Source organism: Elephantulus edwardii, unplaced genomic scaffold (assembly GCF_000299155.1).
Source record: "Elephantulus edwardii isolate Elephantulus edwardi_28Jun2011 unplaced genomic scaffold, EleEdw1.0 scaffold00495, whole genome shotgun sequence".
Taxonomy (NCBI): domain Eukaryota; kingdom Metazoa; phylum Chordata; class Mammalia; order Macroscelidea; family Macroscelididae; genus Elephantulus; species Elephantulus edwardii.
The window spans coordinates 589,024-612,146 of record NW_006400245.1 but is presented as its reverse complement, the minus strand read 5'-3'; positions in this window follow the sequence as shown (position 1 = coordinate 612,146).

Genomic DNA, 23,123 nt, shown 5'->3' with positions numbered 1-23,123 from the left:
TAGCTCTGATGCTTTCATGTTCTACTGGAATGACCACAAGGCACTGGAAAGATGAATTGCCAACTCCCAAAGCTGCAAGTTGTCCATATCACTTGATTTGAACAGCAACAGCCACTTAACCATGGGGTAAAGGAGATAACTTTCGGACAGGAAAGTTTGGCCTTTTATTCTAGGAGGCACTCTTTCCCCCCTCTATTTTCCGAGTTTTCAGCCAGGTCATCCATTGCTGACCTTATATATCTCCCAGAGGAGACTTTGTTATGACACAAGCCACAATATAGTGTTTTCCTGGACCTATGTAAGCCACAGAGCCAGAGGGTGTAGAGATTAGAGGAAAGAACAGCAATTAGAAGTTAGGAGCTAGCTATTGTGACTTTTCAGGTCAACTTTCTTTTCATTATAACCAGAATGTTGTTGTTGTTGGTAATTGATGTTGAGTTGAGGTTGACTCATAGAGACCCTATGAACAAAATAATGTCTTTCCACAGCTGTCTTTGTTTCTCCAAGTTCTTAGAGTTTCCAGAGGCAAGTGGTTTAGGAAGTGGATACCATTCCTTCTTCCCAACCTGTTTTACCACCGGGAGCTCCACCAAACACTGTCCACAATGGGAAACCATTCTGGTATTTGATATCCCCATGGCACAAGGTTCAGCATCATAGCAAACCCCAGTTACCTCATATAGCACATTGACAAAGAGTGATGTGGAAAGTGGAAGAATGTTCCTACAAGATATAACATAAATAGTTATGTTGATAGATGAAACCATCATTGAGATATAATATAACTATGCAAAGGCATTTGACTGTGTAGATCATAACAAACTGTGGCTGACTCTGAGAAGAATGGGAATCCCAGAACACTTGATCGTTCTAATGCGAAACTTATACTTGGACCAGGAGGCAGTCATCAGAACAGAGCAAGGGAACACTGCATGGTTCAAAATTGGGAAGGGCGTACGCCAGGGATGCATCCTATCTCCATACCTTTTCAACCTATATGCAGAACAGATTATCCGGGAGGCTGGACTCTGTGAGGAGAAATGTGGGGTCAGGATTGGTGGACGATTTATCAACAATCTGCGTTATGCGGATGACACAACCCTGCTTGCTGAAACTGAGGAGGACCTGAAGCGCCTGCTGCAGAGTGTCAAGGACTGCAGCCTACAATATGGATAGGAGGTCAATGTCAAGAAGACAAAGATTCTCACCACTGGACCAATTGGCAGCATCAGGATGGATGGTGAAGAGATTGAGATTGTACATAGCTTTAGTTTGCTTGGTTCCATAGTCAACAGTCTTGGCACCAGCAGTCAGGAAATTAAAAGGCACATTGCGTGGGAAAGTCTGCTGTTAGGGACCTCTCCAAAGTGCTGAAGAGCAGTGGTGTCTCTCTGGAGACTAAGTGCGTCTGATACAGGCCATGGTCTTCACAATCACCTGTTATGCATCAGAGAGTTGGACAATGACCAAGGAGGGTAGAAGGAGAATTGATGCCTTTGAGCTGTGGTGCTGGAGAAGAGTATTGAGAATACCATGGACTGCTAGGAAAACAAATAGATTTGTGGTGGAGAGGGTTAAACTGGGTGGCTCCTTGGAGGCAAGGATTCTGAGGCTCTGTATAACTTACTTTGGACATGTGGTGAGGAGAGACCGGTCCTTAGAGAGGGACATCATGCTTGGGAGGGTGGAGGGACGGCACAGGAGAGGAAGGCCCTCTATGAGGTGGATTGATTCAGTGACTGGGATAATTGGGATGGGAGTGTCAGAGACAGTGCGATTGGCACAGGACAGAGCGGAGTTTAGGGCTGTTGTACATAGGGTCACTATGAGTCACAGGCGACTCAACGGCACATAACAGCAACAACAACAACAACAGTCTCATTTAGCAGTGGTTAAGTGTTGTTGTGTTGAATATGAGAGCAAGCTTTGCAGAAAAGACCTTTTTTCTATAATTAACATCTTTTCTGTACATTTATAAGAGAGTTTGTAGAGCTTCCAGAGGCACCTATTTTAGGAAATGGATGCTACTCCTTCTTCTCAATATGAATCAATTTGGAAGCTCATCCAACCATTGTACATAATGGGAAACCATTATGGTATTCGATATGACTATGGGATAGTGTTCAGCATTACAGCAACTCCAAGTTATTCAGTACAGCAAATAGACAAATGGTTGGTGTGTAGAAAATTTAAAAAAAGTCTAGATTTAGAAGTCAGTCATATTTGAATTTGAATTCTACCTTTTAGTTTACAATTTTAGACAAGTTGTTTACACTTCCTAAGCATCAATTATTCCATTTAAAAACTGCTCAGCAAATATTTATCATGTTTGTGCCTGGCTCAAATAGTTTTTATCAAAGGGAATGAGGCATATCAAGTTCTTAGGCTCATGTCATAGATCATATGTCCTAGTATGTGTGGAGGTTAAGAATAGTGCTTATTTGATAAGGTTAATTGTAAGGATTATGTGAAACAACAAGTATATAGCTCTTAATGTAGTTGCATTGGTGGCTTAGTGGTAAACAATTGCACTGTCAACCCAAAGACACGTGATTGGAATCTTCCAGTTGCTCTATAAGAGAAAGATGAACAATCAACTCCTGTGTGATTTACTGCTTCTGAAAAATTGCTGGAGTCAGCTATGAATTGATTCCAACTTAATAGTACACAATGACAACACAAACCCAGAGACTAGTCATTAATAAATGGTGGAGGCAATTATGGTTATTTTTGTATATATCCAAATTCACAGTCTTATTAAAGGAGGCAAACACTTGGGGTGCTGGATTTTGACCCAATTTTCTATGTACAACCTGTACTTGGCTAGGGTGCTCCAGACTGTTCCTGATTTACTTTCAGATAAATGATCTAAGCCTTTGTCTCTCAACGTTCCTCAAATCCTGACTAATCTGGATTGTAACTCCAACGTCTCAGCCAGTGCTACTGGAAAGCTGCCATGGGGCCTGACAAAGACTGATATTACAGTATGCATTAAATTCCCTCAACATACATGTTCCTTAACCCCTATACCTTTGAAATACAAGTGGTGACTATATATGGACCTCACCTGATAGACTGCACAAGAATCAGATTGATGACATCTGTGCAAATAATTGTTGAAGAAGCTCAATATTAACAGTCAAAGCCAGGTAAGGTGCTGACTTCAGAAGAGACCATCAATTAATTACTCATGTGCAGGTTCAAACTAAAGATTAAATTAATGAAAGAAAATTAAAGCAAATTCACAAGGACCAAAATACTACCTTAAGCCCATCTCATCTATATTTTAAAAAAAATCTCAGGAATAGATTTGAGGTATTGAACACTAATGATCAAAGACCAGATGAGCTGTGGGATAATATCAAGGATATCATCCATAAAGATAAAAGAGGTCATTACAAAGAAAGAAGAGCAAGAAAAGACCAAAATGGAAGTACAATCAAAAAGTTGTACTAGAGTGCTGAGAAGTCAAAATGAAAGGAAGAGATTTCAAAGTAGAAGAGATGAACAGAAGATTTCAAAGGGCAACTCAAAAAGACAAAGTAAAGTATTATAATGGAATGTGTAAAGAGTTATAATTGGCAAACAAAAAGGGAAGGGCTTCTTCAGCATTTCTTAAAATGAAAGATCTGAAAAGCAAATTAAAGCCTTGAGATGCAATACTGAAGGATGGATGCCTTGGAAAAATATTGAGTCTGTACAGAAAAGAATTGACGAAAACAAAACTATCTCAAGAAGTGGCATATGAACAAGAACTAACGGTGATGAAATATGAAGTTCAAGTTATATTGAAGTCATTGGCAAAAAATAAGTTCCCAGAAATTTATAGGATGCTAATAGACATGTTTCAACAAACGGATGCAGCCCTGGATGTGTTCACCAAGTGATTCCAGAGATTTGGAGGACAGCTACCCGCTCAAATGATTGGAAAAGATTCATATTTATTTCCATTCTCTCAAAATGTCATCCAATAGAATGTGAAATGATAAAAAATACCATTAATATCATATGATAGTAAAATCTTGCTAAGATTATTTTAAAATGTTTAGAAAATTATATTAACAGATAACATCCAGAAATTTAAATTGGATTTAGAAGAAGCCAGCCACCAATGATATAATTGTTGATGTGAGATAAATCTTGGCTAAACGTAGAGATACTAGAAGAATGTCTGTTTGTGTTTTATTGACTACACAAAGGCATTTGACTCTGTATCATAACAAATTTTGACTGACATTGAGAAAAATGTAAATCCCAGAACACTTAATTGTAGTCATAGTCAATTTATAACTAGACCAAGAAACTGTGGCACAAATAGAACAAGAAAGAAATGTAGACTTTAAATCTTTCTCCATGCCTATTTAATCTGTATGGAGAACAAGTCATTCAAGAAGCTGGACCATACCTGACTCCATTCAGTCTTGGACCATCCCCAACACCTCTGGCTCTGTTAGGACACTTTTAACAGGTGAAACTTACCAGTGCTCAGTGTGTGACCACTTCCTTCCAAGCCCAGTACCAGTCTCAGAAATGCCTCCACCACCTCTGGCTCTGCTTTAGGCCCTGGGCCTATGGCCCTTGGGACACAGAAATTAGACAGTGACCTGAACTTTGCAAAACTGGTTCCTACATTTGGCTATATTCTATGAGTCCAGGCACCTAAGAGAAATTCGGGCTGGGTGAGCTGCCCTTTAGTCTTCTGGAACAGTGAGCTACACAGACTACAGACCTGTTAGACACCAGGTAAAAAGGTTTTTTAAAAAAACCAAAAAAACCCCAAAACCCTATCACAGTAGTTACTTGGAAAAAACAGACTAGATCACAGTCTACCCAAAACCAAAACGAGATTTAACCCCATAAAAGTGACCAACACACAGAATAAATTGATTTTCTGAAGTCAGAAAGTTTGATGGAACTCTCTGACACAGAATTAAAAAAAATTTAAAAAGATTGAATATTTTTAATAGGTGAAAGAAAAACCTGAAGAATTGTAGAATTCTACCAGCAAAAGTCAAAAAGAACTTAGAAAAGCCATTAAAGACAATGTAGATAAAATGAACAGGGCATTAGAAACTCTAGGAAAACAAGACTGCAATCTAGAATACTAAAACCAGGGTGTCTGAAGTTGTCAACATGTTAGAGGGACAAATGGGCAGAATTGAAGGGATAGAACTAAAAACTGGCAAACCTCAAGAGAGCACTCTCAGCACTGTTCTGCTAGAGGAAAAAGCAGAATTAAAATCAAGGAAAGTGAAAAAAGCCTAAGAAAAAAGTGGGACACCATCAAGAAGAAAAACATGGTCATAATCCCAGAACAAGAAGAAGCCAGAAAAGGCAGAGTTGCTTGAAGAAAAGTTTCCAGGAATAATAAAGAATGAGAGACTATACATACAAGAAGCTGAGTGAACACAAAGGATGCACTCCAAAAGAAAAGCACCAAGGCATATTATAGTCAGATTTGCCAAAATCAAAGACAAAGAGAGAATTCTAAAAGCAGCTAGGGGAAAATGTGAGTAGCTAATAATGGAGAGGAAATGATATTAAGCACTGATTTCTCATTGGAAACCATATTGGCAAGAAAATAGTAGAAAGACATATACCAAACACTCAAAGAACACAACTTTCCGCCAAAATTATTGTAACCAGCAAAACTGTCCATTAAATAAGGCAGAGAGATCAAGATATTCTCAGAAAAGTATAACCTAAGAGAATTTGTGAAAATAAGATCAGCATGGCAGGAAATACTGAGGGAAATTCTTCTTACAAAAATGCCAAAAATCAGCATGGAACAAAGCAACAACATCTAAAAGAAGACAACAAGATGATAACAATAAAACCTTACCTTTCAAAATTAAAAGAATCTGTTTTGAAAACAATGTATTAGAATTTTGTAAATAAACTAGTAGAGTATTAAAAAAACACAACAAGAAAACAAACCTTGCCTCTAAATAATTACACTGAATGTGAATGGTTTAAATGAGCAGGGAAAAATGAGTAGCAGATTGGATAAAAACTCAGAACTCATGAATACACTGTCTACAAGAGACACACTTAGAAAATGAAGATAAATACAAACTAAAAATCAAAGTTGTTGCTGTTAAATGCCATCAAGTTGTAGATAATCCATAGCAACACTATGAATGAAAGTCTTGAACACGAAAAACTTTCATCTTTTCTCTAAGTTCATAGATTTTCTGGAGGCAAGTTATTATGGAAGTGGATGCCACTCCTTCTTCCAAGCCTATTTTAATTCGCAAGATCCACCAAAAACTATACCATGGGTACCCATTACCATATTTGATACATCAGTGTCACAGTGTTTAGGATAACAACAAACATGAGTTGTCTTTCTAGAGCAAATTGCCAGACCATTGTTGTTCTACTTAGAAGAAAGTCTGACTGAAAACAAGTGCCTTTTCTTTCTTCTTCTTGTTCTAGGACTATGCCTGTGTTTTTCTGCTTTATAGTATCCCACATATTTCTTAGGCTCAAAAACCTTTTTAGACAGGAGGCCAAATCTAATCTGCTCACATCCAGTTTTGAGAAATGGCCACATTCAAGGGTGGGAAAAAATATATCAAGCAAATGGTAACCAGAAAAAACAAACAAACAAAAACAAAACAACCACCAACCAAAACACAACAAACTAGGAGTAGTGATATTGCTCTTTGATAACATATGATGATAAAAGGGTCAATAGAGCAAGAGGATATAATTATAATTAACATCTATGCACAAAATGATAGATCTGTAAAACACAAAAAGTAAATCTCTTTTTCTCATGAGTTTATATATGAAATTCTAATACAAACTCGAACAAATTCTTTCAATTTCCCTCACTCTCCAACCATCAAATTGTAAAAACCAATGATTAATCTCCTCTTCCCCCTGCATATCCACATCCCTCTGCTTCCAGTCTCTCCCACCCCTCCTGGATCCTGATACTCCATCTACAGTAATGGTCTCATACAATATTTATCGTTGTGAGACTAAATTAGTTCACTCAGCATAATGCTCTCCTCCCAAATTAGATAATAATTTACACACTTATTGCTCCTGAGTGCTGCATAGTATTCCATTGTGTGATTGTCCCATAATTTCTCAATCCATTCTTTTGTGGTTGGACATTTAGGCTGTTTCCATGTTTTTGCAATGGTGAATAATGCTGCTATGAACTTTGGAGTACAAATCTCAGTTTGTGCCTCAGTTTTCATATTCTCAGGGTATATTCCAAGTAGTGGAATAGTTGGATCATATGGAATTTCTGTGTTCAGCTTTTTTAGTAGTAGCAGACTACAATACACCACTCTAGAGAAAAGATAGAACTACTAGAAAAAAACTCAACAAAGATGCTGATGAATTAAAACACACAACTTCATCTTATAGATATATACAAACTAATGCACCCTTCATTCTACTAGTTGAGCTTTTGAAGGATGCATATTAAATGATGGCTTTAACAAATGATGCTGGCAAAATTGGATGTCTAACTGTTGAAAACAGAAGCCTTGACCAAAGCCCTCCACTCTACCAGTTGAGCCTTTGAAGGATGCAAATTATATGGGAAAATGATGCTGGAAATGATGCTTTTTAACAAATTATGATGGAAAAACTGGACATCCACTGTAGAAAACTTAAACAGGATCCTTATCTCATACCAGATACAAAAACTCACTTAAAGTTTATCAGAGACCTCAAGATAAAACTTGAAAGATCATAAAGATCATAAGAGACAAAAGGGGGACAAAATTAGAATACCTGGACTACAGTATAAACAGGCTTGCAAACATAACCAAAAATTCACAACCAGGAAAGAATAAAATTAACAAATGGGACCTTCTTAAAATAAAATTCCTGAGTGCATCCAAAACTTTTTTCAATAGTATAAAAGGAAAGCGCACAGACTGGTAGAAAACAAGGTCTTTATAAAAAAAAACCACCACCACCACACTGAAATACAATAAAAAAGATGGGGAAAAGATACTTCAAAAAGGAAGCATTCAGTTAAATACATTAAGATATGTTCTAAATCAGTGGCAATCAAGAGACAGAAACAAAAACAATGATGAAATATCATCTTAATCCAGTAACAACTGTGGTTGGTAGGTGCTGTCAAGTTGAACACGGCTCATATTGAACCTATGAACAAAAGTCTGAACCCTGCGACGTCCTCACTCTTCCTCAACACACAAGAGCCCATTGCAGCAGTCACCTTGTTCATCCACCTAGTTAAGGGTCTTCCTCTCCACCGCCAATTCTCCACCCTTCCCAGCATTGTGTCCTTTCCCAAGGAATTAACACCTCCTAGCAACATGTCAGAAGTAAATGATGCAAAGCCTCATCATTCTTGCCTCCAAAGATCTCTCCAGATGTACCATCTCCAAGACATAACTGTTTGTTTTTGGTCATTCATGCAATTTTTCGTGTTCTTCTCCAATACCATAGCTCAAAGGTATCAATTCTTTGTTCTGTCATCTTTATTCATTGCCCAGGCCTTGAATGCAAAGCTAGTAATCAGAAAGACTATATGGGCTGAATCAGATGCACCCTAGTCCTCAAACTGACATCACTACTCCTCAATAATTTGGAAAGGTCCCTAACTGCAGATTTTCCCAGTGCAACGTGTCTCCGTATTTCCTGACTGCTGGTTTCAAGGGTGTTAATTATGAGTCCAAGCAAGATGAAGCTATTGACACTATCAATCTCCTCTTCATCCATCATGACAATGTGGAAATTATTGAACAATATCATTGATAAACAAGCAAAATGCTGCTGAAGAGAATTTAAAAATTGGTGGAACAGTACATAGATAAGGAACTTCCAGAAGTTAAAGGAGGCTTTAGTAGAGGCCTTGGCACTGGGGACATCATTACTGATGTCGGGTGGATCTTGACTGAAAGTAAGTAATGCCAGAAAAAGTCTATTTGTGTTTAATGACTTTGCAAAGGCATTTGACTGTGTGAATCATGACAAGTTGTGGCTGACATTGAGACTTGACTTGGCTCATTTGGAACTTACACCTGGATCATGAAGCTGTTGTATGAATGGAGCAGGGGAGCACAACATGGTTTGGAATTGGAAAGGGAGTGCATAAGGGTTGTATTCTCCCTCCATACCTATTCAATATACATGCTGAGCAAATTATCCAAGAAGTTGGACTCAATGAATAGGAATGTGACATCAGGATAGGAGGGAGATTCATCAATAATCTGCATTATGCAGATGACACAACCTTGCTTGCTGAAAGTGAGGACTTCAAAGACTTGTTGCAGATGATCAAGGAAAGCAGCCTTCAGTATCGATTGCATCTCAATATCAGGAAAACAAAGATTCTTACCTTTCATCCTATAGGCAGTGTCATGATGGATGTAGAGGAGATAGAAACTGTCCATAGTTTCATCTTGCTTGGATCCATAATCAACACCCTTGGTACAAGCAGTCAGAAAATAATGAGATGCATTGCACTGGGAAAATCTGCAGTTAGGAACCTCTCCAAATTATTGAGGAATAGTGACGTCCAGCAACAGTAGCACACTTTAACATCACAACAAACAATAAATATTGGAGATGATGCAGAGAGATTAGAACTCTTATGCTTGCTGGTGAGATTCTAAAGTGGTATGGTCATTATCAATAGTACACTACAATACTGAGAAGCCAGAGCAAAGCGAAAATCAAATCTTAAGGAATTGAACTGAATACTTCAAAAGGCAGCATGAAAAGACAATGCAAAATATTAGAATGAAATGTGCAGGAGCTGGAGTAGAACAAACAAAAAGGATTAAATTGCTTAGCACTTTGTAAACGAAAGGAATTGAAGAACAAAGTTAAGCCTCGAGTTGCAATAATAAAAAATGCTGAAGGCAGAATGTTGAACAACCCAGAAAGCATCAAAAGAAGATGAAAGGAGTACACAGAGACACCAAACCAAAAAGAATTGGCTGACACAGAAGAATTTTATGAAACAACATCTAATCAAGAGCCTATGGTAAATAAATCATAGTGCATGAGAATGACTATATGAAACACAATGTGAATGTAGTGATAAATATGATGTATATAAACTTTGTAAGCAAACCAATTTTAAAAAAAATTTTAAAATCTGTGAAAATGAACATATTTTCTGATAAATTATAGTTGTCTTTAATGAGAGAGAGAGAGAGAGACAGAGAGAGAGAGAGAGAACCTGTGGTGATGAAGGTATTCAAACTGCTCTGAAGAATTGACAAAAAACAAGACCCTGGGAACTGATGAAATAACAACTGACATGACAACAAACAGATGCTGCCCTGGATGTGCTCACCAGGTTATGTCAAGAAATCTGAAGGACAACTATGTAGCCAACTGTCTACAGGAGATCTGTGCTCGTTCCCATTCCAAAAAAGGTGACCCAACAGAGTGTGCAAATATTTGAATGATATCACTAATATCACATGCAAGCAAGAGCCTGCTGAAGATGAATCAGAAAAGACTACAAGAGTGCATCAGCAGAGAACTGCCAGACATGTAGGCTGGGTTTAGAAGAGGACACGGCACTAGGGACATGATAACCAACATTAAATGGATCTTGGCTGAAAGAAAAGAGTATCAAAGAAATGTCTATCTGTGTTTTATTGACTATGCAAAGACATTGGAGTGTGTGGATCATGACGAATTGTGGCTAACCATGAGAAGAATGGGAATCCAAGAGCACTTAATTGTGCTCATGTGAAACCTATACTTGGACCAGGAAGCAGTAGTTAGAAGGGAGAAAGGAAACACTGCATGGTTTAGAATCAGGAAAGGTGTATGTCAAGGATGTATCTTATCTCCATAGCTTTTCAATCTATATGCAGAACAGAACATTTGGGGACTGGAAAGAATGTGAAAAAGAATGTGGCATCAGGATTAGTGGAAGACACATCTACAACTTGAATCATGCAAATGACACAACCGTGCTTGCTGAAATTGAAGAGGAGGTCAAGGACTGTAATCTTCAATATAGATTGAAACTCAACATCAAGAAAACAAAGATTCTTGCCCCTGAGTCTATCAGCAGCTTCATGATGGACAAAGAAGTGATTGAGCTTGTTGATAACTTCAGCTTGCTTGATTCCACAATCTATAGAGAGGTTGAGGCCAGGTTGCTCTTTGGAGGCAAAGATTCTGAAGCTTTGTCTGACATACATTAAACATGTTGCAAGGTGGACCAGTTATGCTTGGGAGGGTGGAGGGATGGCACAAGAAAAGAAGATCCTCAATGAGATGGGTTGATTCAGTGACTGGAGTAATGAGGGTATGTGTGTCGGAGACAATAAGATTGCCACAGAGTAGAACAGGGTTTAAGGCTGTTGTATCTAGGATTGTTATGAGTAGCAAGCGACTCAACAGCACACAACAACAACAACAACAATACACGTGTTACCAGTAGTTAAGAAATCAAATACTAATTGCATTGGGAAAGTCTGCTATCAGGGATTCCTATTCTTTTCAAGATTAGCCACATTTTGTTGTGATAAACACAGTCAAATGCTTTTGCATGGTCAATGGCAAAAAACAAGGCCACAGGAATTGATGAAATACCAGTTAACATTTGTCAACAAACAGATGCTGCCTTGGATGTGCTCATCAGGTTATACCAAGAAAACTGTTTTTTGAAATACGTTAATTGGTATTCTATCAACACCTGTGGTCTTTGTTTTTTTCCAATTCCTTCAGAGCAGCCTGCTAGACATTCCTCTGATACTCTTTGCTTTTGGACAAGATGCATCTGTCATCGACAATAAAGTCTTTAATGCCACGACTTCTTCTAAACCTAGCTTATATTTTTGATAGTTTTCTGTCCATGTACTATTCCACTCATTTTTGGATAATCTTCATCAGGACTTTTATTATTTGTGCTATTAGTGATATTGTTTGATAATTTCCAAACTCTGTAGGGTCATTTTTTTTCCCCCTGAATGGAAATAAATATGAATCTCTTCCAGTCAGTTGGCCCGGTAATTGTCCTCCAGATTTCTTGGCATAACCTAGTGTACACATCCAGGGCAGCATCTATTTGTTAAAAGATGTCAATTGATATTCCATCAATTCCTGTGGCCTTGTTTTTTGTCAATTCAGAAACCTGAAGTGACTTCTTCGTTACCAATGTCTCTTAATCATATGTTGTTTCTTGAAATTCTTCTGTCATTCAATTCTTTTTGATACAGTAACTCTGTATACAACTTTCATCTTTCATCTTTTTTGATTTAAAAAGTAATATACATTATGTTTAATTCTTTGTCCACATTGTGTTTTGTACAGTAATTTTAATGAATTATGTTTTACAAAATTGATCAACATTGGGCCTTGCCCATCATTACCCTGTGCTTTCACCTGGATCTTTGCCATTGCCTTCCCCTTCCCCCTTAACCTATCAAACTGTGCAACCCTTTGGTTTGTCCCCTACCCATCCTCATACCTCTTCTCACACTCCTTTCCCCCTTTACTTCCCATACATGTTATTGTGAAGCCAGGAAACCTAAAGCTGTTAACAATCTGAATCTCTTCACCATCTATCATGATACTTCCAATCGGTCCAGTGGTGATTGTTTTCTTGATGTTGAATTTCACTCCATAATTAAGACTGCAATTTTTGACTTTCTGTTCCAAGTGCTTCATGTCCTCCTCAGGCAAGCAGGGTTGTGTCAACTGCATAACACAGATTGATGCTGATTCTTCCTCCAATCCTGATGCCATATTTCTTCTCATATAGCCCAGCCTACTAGATAATTTGTTTTGCCTTTAGATTGTAGAAGTATGGAGATAGGACACATCCCTCTGATACACTTTTCCAGTTTTTAACCATGAAGTGTTTCCTTGCTCTGTTTTGAAGACTACCAAGTATAGGTTCTTCTTAGAGGTAGCCAGTTTGTCGTGATCCACACAGTCAAATACCCTTGCATACTCAATGAAACACAGACATTCATCTGATACTCTCTGGATTCAACCAAGATCCATCTAACATTAGCTATCATATCCCTAGTACCTTGGCCTCTTCTAAATCCATACTGCATTTCTGGTAGTTCTCTGTTGTTTTTGGATAATTTTCAGCAGAATCTTGCTTGCATATTATATTAATGGTATTATTAAATAATTTCTACACTCTGTTAGGTCACCTTTCCTTTGAATGGGAACAAATATCAATCTCTTCTAGTCAGTCGTCCAGGTGGTTGTCCTCCAGATTTCATGGCACAATTTGGTTAATACATCCAAGACGGCATGCGTTTGTTGAAATACGTCAATTATTATTCCATCAATTTCTGGGGCCTTGTTTTTTGCCAACTATTTCAGAGCAGCTTGAACTTCTTCCTTCATCACCACAGGCTCTTGTTCATAATGATGTTTCATGCAGTTCTTCTGTGTCCGCTGACTCCTTTTGGTACAATGATTGTGTATACTCTTTCCATCTTCTTTTAATGCTTCCTGGATCATTTAATGTTATACACAAAGCATCCTTTAGAATTGCAACTCGAGGCTTGAATTTGTTCTTCAGTTTCTTCAGCTTAAGAATTACTGAGCGAGTGATTTTCTGGCACCAGCTCTTTGCACATTTCATTATTATTGTCTTCCCACAATGCCTTTTGAAATCTTCTGTTCAGCTCCTTAGTATCTTTATTTCTTCTCTTTGCTTTGGCTTCTCAGCACTCTAGTGAAATATTCAGTCTCTTCTGACATCCATCTTGGCCTTTTCTTCCTCATCTATGTAATGACCCCTGCATTTTTCATGGATGATATTCTTGATATCCTCCCACAGGTCATCTGGTCTTCGCTCATTAGTGTTGAAGGCCTCAAACCTATTCCTGAGACTGTTTTGAAATTCAAGTAGGATAGACCCAAGGTAAAATTTTGGTTTAATTTGATTTAATTTTCCTTAGCTTCAGCATGAACTTGCATATGAGTACCTGGTGGCCTGTTCCACAAACAGCTCCTGGCCTAGTTTTCCCAGGTGATATTGAGCTTCTCCAGTGGTTCTTCCCACAGATATAATCAATCTGATTCCTATGCATACTATTAGGTGAAATTAATGTGTATTAGCCTACATTTATGTTTCTTATAAAATATATTTGCAATGAATAAATTGTAGAGTGTGCAAAATTCTATCATTCTATCTCCAGCTTCATTTCTGTCACCAAGTCCATGTTTTCCAACATTCCAGTCACCCATTATTATTAATGCATCTTGATTACATATTTGATTTTCATCTCTTATTGCCAGTGATCTTGAGTATTTTTCATGTGTATATTGGCCACCCAACTAACTGTCTTCTTCTCTGAAAAATCTCTCCATGTATTTTACCCATTTTTTTAAATTGGACTATCAGTCTTTGTCTTATGGAGGCCCTGTAGTGTACTGTAAACTTTTGTTTTGAAAGCCTTATCTAAGATGATATTGCCAAATATTTGTTCTAAGTCAGTAGACTTTCTTTTCATCCTGTTGGGGAAAGTTTTTCATCAGCATAGAGATTTAATCTTTAAAAAGTCCCATTCATCAATTTTATCCTCTCAGATTGTGCATTTCTGTCAATCTCTTCATACCATAGACTTGGCCTTCTAAACTTTGTCAAAGTTTGACTCTTACGAACTTTATGGTTTTAGGGTTTACTGCTAGGTATCTGATACACTTTGACTTGATTTTTTTTTTAATCGTATGAGATGTGGATCCGTTTCAGCCTTCTGCAGAAAGATAAATAACACCTTGCTTGAATATGATTGGTTTATAGAAGAAATAAAGAATGATATAAAAAAATTCTTCAAGACAAATGATAATGAAATTACAACATACCAGAACCTCTGGAATGCAACTAAGGCAGCCTTCAAGTGCCAGTTGCTAGCAATACACAAACACATGAAAAAGGATGCAAGAAGCAAAATTCATGATCTAACTCAACAACTTAATCAAATAGAAAAAGAACAACAATCTAATCCCACAGCCTCTAGAAGAAAGGAAATTGTAAGAGCAAGAGTTAAAGTCAATGAGATAGAAAACAGAAACTATTTCTTGAAACATTTAACAAAACCAAGAGTTGATTTTTCAAAAGGGTCAATAAAATTGCCAATCCATTTGTAAACTTAAGAAAAAAGTAGAAGATACTAATAACTTGATTAAGAAATTATAGAAGTGATATTATAACAGAACAAGAAGAAATCAAGAGACGAGTTGCATTGGAAAGTCAGCTGTCAGGGACCTCTCCAGAGTACAGAAAAGCAATGATGTCAGGCTGGAGACTAAGGTGTACCTGATCCAGGCTATAATCTTTGCAATTGCATGATATGTATCAGAGACCTTAACAGTGACTAGGGATGATAGAAAAAGAATTGATGCCTTTGAGCTGTGGTGCTGGAGAAGAGTGTTGAATATACCATGGACTGCTAGGAGAACAAACAGGTTTGTCCTGGAGAGGGTGAAGCCAAACTGCTCCTTGGAGTCAAGGATTCTGAAGATTCATCTGACATACTTTGGGCATGTTGCAAGGAGGGACCAGTCCTTGGAAAGAGACATCATGTTTTGGAGCGTGGAGGGACAGTGCAGAAGAGAAAGATCCTCGGTGAGATGTATCAATTCAGTGATTGGGGTGGCTGGAGTAGGTGTGTCGCTGACAATGAGGTTGGCACAGCATAGAGCAGGATTTAGGGCTCTTGTATATAGGGTCACTATGAGTTGTAAGTGACTCGATGACACATAACAACAACAACAATATACTAGTATTATGAAAACCTATACTCTTATAAATTTAAAAACCTTGAAATAGATAAATTTCTCAAAACTTATACCATACCCAGATTGACAAAGACAGATATAGAACACTTAAACAGTCCCATCACAAAAGAAGAAATTGTTATATATATTTGCTATGCCTACAGTTTTTTATTTATTTTAAAGTAATATTTATTTTAATGCTATCTTTCTATATACTGGCAAAAATGACAAAAATATGCTAGAATTACTATAACTTGAATCTCCATGTAAAACAATGACATTTCATTAGTGGTTTTCAATATACTTTATGAAGGTTATATATACACTAATAATTAAATTAATTAAATTAAAACAGTTCACTTTTGGCAAATGAAATGTTACCTAAATTGGTACTGATAAGAAGAATAAAATGGGGGGGAGAAGCAATTGTGCATGTCTTAAAAAGACTCCCCCACCAAAAATTCCTGGGCCAGATGAATTCTACCAAACATTCATAGATTTATCACTAATTATACTTAAATAACTTAAAAAAAATAGAAAATGAAGGGATATTTCTACAAGCATTCTATGAAGCATGCATAACCCTAATACAAAACCAGGTAAGGATATTACAAAAAAAAAGAAAATAACAGGTAGATATCTCTTATGAACATGCAAAAATCCTTAACAAAATCTTAGCCAATAGAATCCAAAGGCATGTAAAAAAGTAATTTATCATGACCAAGTGGGATTCATAAGCAAGGATGGTTCAACATAAGAAAAACAATCAATGTCATTCACCACATTAACAAAGCAAACAATCAGAACCTTATGATCTTAGCAATTGATGCAGAAGAGGCATTTGAAAAAACTCCAACACTATTTCCTGATCAATACACTCAACAAAGTTGGAATTGAAGGGAATTTCTCAACATAATGAAAAGTATACATGGAAAACTGAGAGTCAAAATCATTCTCAATTAATAAAGACTAAAAGCACACACTTTCCTTGCAAACAGGGTCCAGACAAGAATGCTCACTGTCACCACTTCTATTCAACATTGTATTGGATGTACTTGCTGGGTCAATACGACAAGAGAAGGAAATAAAATACATCAAGATCAGCAAAGAGATAGATAAACTATTGCTACATGCATTTGAGATGGCTAGGTTGGCAGAGGATAGAACAGTGTTTAGAGCTCTTGTACACAGGGTCGCTATGAGTCGCAAATGACTTGATGGCACATAACAACAACAACACGCAGATGATATGATAATGTACCACAGAAAATCCCAAGGACTCAACAACAACAAGAAGCCTTTTAGAGTTGGTGGACCACTTTAGCAGAGTGGCAGGATACAAGCTCAATATCAAAATAAACAGTGTGATTCCTTTACAGTAACAAAGAGAACTCAGAGAAGGAACTCAAGAAAGCAATACCATTTTCAATAGGCAACCATAAACTGAGACACGTAGGAGTGAACCTAACTAGAGACACAAAAGAACTATACAAAGAAAACTATAGACCTTTTCTGCAAGACACAGTAAAAGACCTAAATAAATGGGGAAAGCTTCTCTATTTATAAAGAAGAAGACAATATTATGAAAATTACAATCCTTCCAAAAGCAATTTAAATGTTTAACACAGTTCCAATATAGATACAAAATAAGCAAAGCACTTCCGAAAAACATGGAGGCATAGCACTCCCTCACCTCAAAGCCTACTACACAGTAGCAGTAACCGAAACAGCATAGCACTGGGACAATGATAGCAATATAGGCTAATGGAACAAAATCGAGAACCCAGAAACGGACCTATCTATCTACAGTGAACTGTTATTTGACAAGAAAATAAATCCCATCAAATTGGGAAATGACAACTTCTTCAACAAATGGTGCTGGCAAAACTGAACTGCTACCTTTCACCTTCTTTTAATGTTTCCTGAGTTATTCATTATTCTTCCCATAGCATCCTTAAGCATTGCACCTCTAGGCTTGAATTTGTTCTTTAGTTCGTTCAGCTTAAGAAATCCCCAGCAAGTTCAGCCCTTTTGATTTTCTATCTCCAGCACTGTATACATTTCATTAGAATACTTTGCTTTGTCTTCATGTGCTGCCCTTTGAAATCTTTTGTTCAGTTCCTTAATTTCTTGATTTCTTTCCTTTACTTTGTCCTCTTGATGGTCTTTTGCAGTGTTTAGAGTCACTCTTTTCTTCTTTCTTTGTCTTTTTACTGACCTTTTGCATTCTTTGTGGATGATATTCTTGATATCCTTTCACAGCTCAACTGGTCTTTGTTGATTATTGTTCAAGGCCTCAAATCTGTTCCTGAGATGGTTTTGAAACTTAGGTGGGATAGGCTTAAGGTCAAATTTTGGGTTCCATGGTTTTAATTTAACTTACTTTAGCTTTAGCTTTAGTTGAAACTTGCATATTCTGTTCCAAAATCAGCCTAGTTTTTACACCTGATATTGAGCTTCTCCAACGATTCTTTCCACAGATGGATTCAATCTGATTCCTGTGCATGCCATCAGGTGAAATCTTTGTGTACAGTCTGTGTTTATGTTTCTTATAAAATGTATTTACAATGAATAAATTACTAATTTCACAGAATTAAATCATTCTATCCCCTAGCCTCATTTCTGTCACAAAGTCCATGTTTTCTGACTACTGATTTTTCTTCCCAGTTCTCATCTTTTGCATTCCAGTTACTCATTATTATTAATGCATCTTGGTTGCATGTTCAATCGATTTCTGACTGTAGAAGTTGATAGAAATCATGTATTTTCTCTTCTTTAACTCTGATTGTTGATGCATACATTTGAATTATAATAGTATTAACTTATTTGTATATGTATGGATATTGTCTTAACACTCACAATATTGTATTACAAGACGGATCTAGAAATGACCTTTTAAATTATGAAAACAACTCTATTTTCCTTTATCTTTTCATCTCTGTTGTAGTTGGCTGTATAATTGATTCCAAATGTCCAATGCCAATACATCTCATTTTGCCAATACCTAATACATCAATATTTATGTGATCCATTTCTTTCTTAATAATGTCCAGTTTTTCTACATTCATCCTTCTCATGTTCCATGCTCCAATTATTAGTATCTGCTTACAACTGTTCCTTCTCCTTTATGTTTCCAAATTTGAGGTCTTAGCCACAGGTGCCATATCTGCTAGTCTGCTATAAATGTGCTCTATTGTACATGGGGTTTTGAAAGGCCCGTTATTTAGAAAGTGAATGGCTAGTCATTCTTCCTAGTTTGTTTAATTTGACTGCTCAACTTTAGAACAGTATCTGGCAGACAAGCATTTGTTAGAAAGGAACAAATAAAAGATACTTCCCCCTTAAAGAAGTAATCAATGGATTCAGTGTCACTCCCCATTCTCCGTCGTCCTGGTTTGTGTGTCTTGCCCATTCCCTTTCCCTGCTCCATCAGCATTCCCTTACACTCCCGCCAACCCCATACATCACCTTCCTCAACCAAGTCAATCATTGATATGCTATCTCAGGCCTCAAGTAATTTTTATGATAACTTGTGCCTTATACTGCTGATGGTCCCTCATGCTTTATGTCCAAATCTCATGTACCCCCTTTGGGGAAAGATTTTTGTCATGTACAACATTATTTACAATAGAAAGAAAATGGAAGCAGATCAAATGTCCATAAGCAAATGAATGGATCAAGAAAATGTGGTACAGTTATACAGTGGAATACTATGCATCACTAAGGAGTGATGACTTAAAAAAAATACTACATAACATGCTGAGTGAAATATCTCAGTCACAAAAGGACAAATATTGCATAGGGTCACTGTTGTAAAACAGGACTGACATTGCATTGAGGGAAAACAGAACAGAAGGGAAAAATGATGTATGCTACATTGGAGCAGATGAGAGAGAGAACTATTTAAAAGTGATATATTATTAGGTATTATTGTCATGACAGGAGTCCAGAATGAAGGTTGCACAGTGGAGTGGATGTGGAGGGAGGGATTACATAGCAATGACAGAGTTTTTCTTTTACTTATCAAGGAGAAAAGTTAATTGGGGGTGGGGGGGGTTGGCAGGGAGAAAAGTGCGACAATGAATGACTGGAAACCCTTTAAAAAAGTAAAAAACAAAATTCTATATAACATGATAGAATCCAGAGAGCAATATAAATGAAATAACATACACACATAAGGACAAATACTGCATAAGACCACTATTGTGAAAATGAGGATAACTGAATAAGATATATATAGAAATGTTCAAAAAGTAGGGGATGGGAGTTACAGATTAGGCAAACCTGTAATTTTGGGGAAGAGGAGGAAGAGGGACATCTTTTCCAGTTGGTTGGCAAGGTGTGTCAAACAATGCACTGAAGTTTCATGGACATTCTTTTTTTTTTAATTAATTTTAATGAAAGTTTACAGAGACTTAGGGTTTCCATTATTTCACTGTTGCACTTTTCTCCCTGCCTACCCCATTCTCCCCCAGTTTGCTCTTCTCTTTGAAAAGTAAAAGAAAAATTCTTTCATTGTTGTGCAATCCCTCCCCCCATGTCCATTCCACTGTGCAGCCTTCTTTCCAGATGCCTGTAATGACAATAATACCTAATCATATATCCCCTTTAAACAGTTCTCTCCCTCATCTGTTTCAATGCAGTATACATTATTTATCCCCTTTTTCTCAGTCTTCTCTCAACCCTGATGTCAGTCCCGTTTTACAACAATGACCCTATGCAATATTTATCTTTTTGTGACTGAGATATTTCACTCAGCATAATGTCCTCCAGGGTCACCCATTTTTTTCAAATTTTATTTTAATAATTTTAATGAAAATTTACAAAGAGTTTGGATTTCCATTCATTCATTGTTGCAAGAGTCACCCATTTTGTATAATATTTCATGAGTTCATGCTGTTTTTCAATGCAGCACAATGTTCCATTGTGTGACTATACAAGAGCTTCTCTATCCATTTGTTTGTTGATGGACACTTGGGTTGTTTCAAGCTCTTTGCTACTGCGAACAAAGCCACAATAAACATGGTTTTCCATACATCTGCTTGGTAGCCGTATGGTTTCTTTAGGGTAAATTCCCAGTAGTGGAATTCCTGGGTTAAATGGTATATCTATTTGAAACTTTTTGAGAAAGCGCCATACAGTCTTCCATGGAGTTTGCACCATTTTACATTCCCACCAACAGTGAATAAGGGTTCCAGTTCCTCCATAACCTCTCCAACATTTGATATTTGCTGTTCTGTTAAATTTTGCTATTATTATTAGGGGAAGATGTTATCTCGTAGTTGTTTTAACGTGAACATTCTTGAAATGCTCTTTAAATACAAATGGAAAGCACAAGGTCATATTTGACTCTATTAAAAAAATATTTATTTTATTTTTTACTGGTTTGTTTACAAAGTCCATATACATTATTTTTCACACCAGATATTTCCCATTTCTTTAAGCCACCCATCGAATTTTGTGACACAATGATTATCCCCCGTCTTCCTGCCAATTCTCACCCCTCTACTCCCCTCTTGCCCCTTTGATCCTCATACACATTTTACTAATTATCCATTTCTATAATAATGGTTTTTACAGTATTCATCCTTATGGGACTGAGTTAGGTCACTTGGCGTAATGCTATCTGGTCCCTCCAAAGTTAGGTAGAGATTTACAAAATCATTTCTCCTGCATGCTGTGTAGTATTCCATCATGTGAATATATTATGATTTCTCAATCCATTCAGTTATGGTCAGACATTTGGGCTGTTTCTATGTTTTTGTGTTGGTTAATAATAGTGCTGTGGACATTAGCATAAAAGTATCCATTTGTGCCATATTTTACTCTTATAGACTTATTTTAATTTTTGTCAATTTCAGTTTGAATTTACATATGAACAATTGATAGTTTTGTTCCACAGTCAGTTCCTGACCTATTTCTGACTACTGATATTGAGGTTTTCCACCTTTGCAGTCAATTTGATTCATATGTATTCCATCTGGCAACATAAATTTGTATAGTTGCTGAGGAAGAAATATATATCTACTGACTTTTACAGCCAGAGATTGATCGAACATACAATCAAGACACATTTATAATAATGAGTGACTGGAATGCAAAATTTGGGAACAGAGAAGATGGATAAGTGGTTGTAAAACATGAGACTGAGAAAAATTGGATAAATTATATATACTGCATTGAAACAGATGAGGGAGAGAAGAGTTTAATAGGAATATATGATTGGGTATTATCATTCTGACAAGAGTCCAGAATGAAGGTTGCATAGAGGAGCGCACTCAGGGTGAGAGGGGGGTGCATTGTATATCAGTGAAGAATTTTTCTTTTATTTTTCAAAGAGAAGAGCGAACAGAGGGGAGGGGTGGGGGAGGGAGAAAAATGCAACAATGAATGAGTGGAAATCCAAAATCTCTGTAAATGTTCATTAAAATTAATAAAATATTTTAAAAAATGGACTTGGGGACAGAAGTGAAGTTAGAGACAGAATAATAGAATGTTATACAATCAATGATTTCTTCACTGCATATATGTTTATAAGAAACAAAAATGCAAGCAGTTTAAGTGGATTTCACCTAATGGTATGCGTAGGAATCAGCTCGATTACATCTCTGTAAAGAATATCTTGAGAAGCTCAATATCAGCCATGAAAAAAAGACCAGGTGCTGATTGTGGAACAGACCACCCACTACTCATATGCAAGTTCAAGCTGAAGTTAAAGAAAATGAAATCAAATCCACCGGAACCAAAATATTACCTTGTGCCTATCCCACCTGAATTTCAAAACCATTTCAGGAACAGGTTTGAGGCCTTGAACACTAATGAGAAAAGACCAGTTGAACTGTGGGTGAATATCAAGAATATCATCCAGGAAGAATGCAGGGAGGTCATTGCAAAGACAGATGAGGAAGAAAAGACCAAGATTGATTTCAGAAGAAACTCAATATTTCACTAGAGTGCTGAGAAGCCAAAGCAAAGCAAAGAAATTAAGATATTAGGGATCTTAACTGAAGATTTCGAAGGACAGTGTGGAAAAACAAGGTAAAATATTGTGATGAAATGCATGAACCAAAAGGAAAGAACTCGATAGGCATTTTGTAAGCTGAAGAAACTGAAGAACAAATTCAAGCCTCAATTTGCAATACGTAAGGATGCTCTGGGCAGAATATTAAAATAATCCAGGAATTTCTTCCTGTGTGAAAATTTATCCATATATTTTGTCCATTTTATAATTGGGTTATCAGTCCTTATCTTGCAGAGGCTCAGGAAACTTCTGTAAATTTTGTTATAAGACTGTCCAAGATGGTATTATTGTTGTTGTTGTTGTTATGTGCCGTCGAGTCGTTTCCGACTCATAGCGACCCTATGCACAACAGCTCTAAACCCTGCTCTATCCTGCGCCAACCGCA